Genomic DNA, 2500 nt, shown 5'->3' with positions numbered 1-2500 from the left:
CTCGTAAGAGTCCCGTATCGTTATTTTTCGTCACTACCTCCCCGTGCCGGGAGTGGGTAATTTGCGCGCCTGCTGCCTTCCTTGGATGTGGTAGCCGTTTCTCAGGCTCCCTCTCCGGAATCGAACCCTGATTCCCCGTTACCCGTGACAACCATGGTAGTCGCAGAAACTACCATCGAAAGTTGATAAGGCAGACATTTGAAAGATGCGTCGCCGGTACTGGACCATGCGATCGGCAAAAGTTATCCAGATTCATCAAAATTAACGACTTCGAGCGCGAGTCCGCACCCACCGTCGATTGGTTTTGATCTAATAAAAGCACTCATCCCATCACTGGTCAGAGTTCTGATTGCATGTATTAGCTCTAGAATTACCACAGTTATCCAAGTAACTGAGTAAGATCTAAGGAACCAAAACTGATATATTGAGCCATTCGCGGTATCGCCTTAATACGGCTTGCACTGAGACATGCATGGCTTAATCTTTGAGACAAGCATATAACTACTGGCAGGATCAACCAGGGAGCTAACAAAAAGCGCGCGAGCGCGCTCTCTAGTCAGCGTGTGTGTGTGTGTGTGAACACAACACAGTGAAACGCCGCGTCTCGTCCGAAGACCGGACGAGAGCGGCGCGTGCATCTTCCTACTACTCATTCTCCTCCGTTATAGGGAAAGAGAGCGAAGCGAGAGAGCACTGTGGAGTTTTGTGTTTATTTTATAAACACGGGGTCGAGAGAGACCTCAACCGAAAGTTCGCTAATAGACGCGACGCTTTGTAAACATCGTTACGTTTTTCACATATAGTGAAAGCGTACGCATTCACGTCAGAACACCCGGTGTCGGTGGGGCCAGAAACACAAGTCGTACGAACGAAGGGTCCTCGGTATACGATTATTTTATATTTTATAGTGGTGGTGTTGTGTGGGAGAAGAGAGAACGCCCCGCCGCCGGTGGCAGTGTGGCTAACAGCGGAGGAGACGTTTCTCTTTAACCCGGTAATTTTTGTTTGGTGGTCGGCGACGCGCACTACCCGCACGGCAATAACTACCGTGAGGCCTGTGGGACACGTCACCTTGATCGACCTAGTCGGACGGATGAGCATTGGTATCAAAAAACGCACACCGTGTGTCCGTCGGTCGACAGTGAGGGCGAAAACGACAAACTCTCCATTAAACATAAAACACATACACAACAAACGACGTACACTTTTTTAAACACTAAACCCAGCAAGAGTTTGTTTCGTTTGTCAGTCTGTCTCTAATATTACAACATACACAACACACACAACAACAACACACATTGCAGCGTATCGTAAAAAAATATACAACACACCACACACAACACCGCCGTATGTGTATATAAATATATAAAAGTTATAATATAGAAACAAATTAACAAGCACGCAACATCACACAGAGCACGTCACCTATTGGATGATTTTGTATGTAAAAGGAGAGTTGGTATCGTTATCAGAAACGAGAGCGCGCGCGCGCGCTCAAGCGCTCTCCCCGAATCTTATAAATTGTGCGCAGAGACGACGGACACAGAGCGCCGGCGCGCATCTGCACACTAAGACTCGGGGGGTTTTCAAAAGCGCGCAAGCGCGCGCGCACATCGCGCCTCCGTCAGCGAGACGAGTCGAGCGCGCCGACGCACCGTCGCGTCTGCACTCTCAACCGTCCACTGCGGTGCACGTATAGATAGCAAACTGTTCAGGGATATCCTTGTGTGTGACGCGTCAGTGTTAGTGTTGATTAATATTAATATTAATATTAATATTAATATTAATATTAATATTAATATTAATATTAATATTAATATCAATATTTAATATTAATATTAATATTGATATTAATATTAATAATTTAATATTATAAAATTAATATTTATATCAATTTTGAAAGACGACGCAATTTTCCCTCCAAAAGTTGTGACGACGTGTGATTTTTTGAAATATATAATTATAATCTCCTCTGTCTAGGATTTATTGGAATAAAACCGAGTGTTTCTGTGAAACAACATCAAAAGATCCTATTCCAAAGATTGTTTAACTAATTTGTAACAATAATATATAATGTAACAAAAAAAAAAAAAAAAAAAATCAGATTCTCCTTCATGACATGTATATCTGACAGTGTCAGTACAATTTTTTAAACCATAAAGGTATATATGTTGATGATAAAAAATATATGGATAATAAAACCAAATCCCGCGTTTCTATAATCACACCACACATTTTCAATATGAGTTAATAAGTACCAAATAATTAATATTAAAAAAAAAAATATTAATATTAAAAAAGGTTAGGTTTATATTATTACTATTAATATAAATATAAAACAGTATATCGTGCATTTTAGTGTTGTTGTTCGTCGAACACAATCGAGGTTCGTGAGAGGTTGTTCGTGTATCTATGTTGTGGTGTGTACGACACCGTCGGCGCATGCGTTCGGCGTTTATCGTTATCCAATTGATGTTCAGACAGACAGACTTGTTGGCGG

General features: G+C 41.8%; 1 non-coding gene across 1 annotated transcript in view; it reads right to left on the bottom strand.

Moving 5' to 3' along the window:
- LOC128682675 (small subunit ribosomal RNA) overlaps positions 1-524 on the bottom strand; it is a 1908-nt gene extending 1384 nt beyond the window's left edge. Inside the window, exon 1 of the ribosomal RNA XR_008406156.1 lies at positions 1-524. This exon is cut by the window's left edge and continues 1384 nt beyond it. This is a non-coding gene — a ribosomal RNA (small subunit ribosomal RNA).
- Between the last annotated feature and the right edge of the window lie 1976 nt (positions 525-2500).

Source organism: Plodia interpunctella, unplaced genomic scaffold, assembly GCF_027563975.2.
Source record: "Plodia interpunctella isolate USDA-ARS_2022_Savannah unplaced genomic scaffold, ilPloInte3.2 Pint_0, whole genome shotgun sequence".
Taxonomy (NCBI): Eukaryota; Metazoa; Arthropoda; class Insecta; order Lepidoptera; family Pyralidae; genus Plodia; species Plodia interpunctella.
Note: the sequence above shows the minus strand (reverse complement) of the source record. Positions and strands in the feature narration are given on the sequence as shown.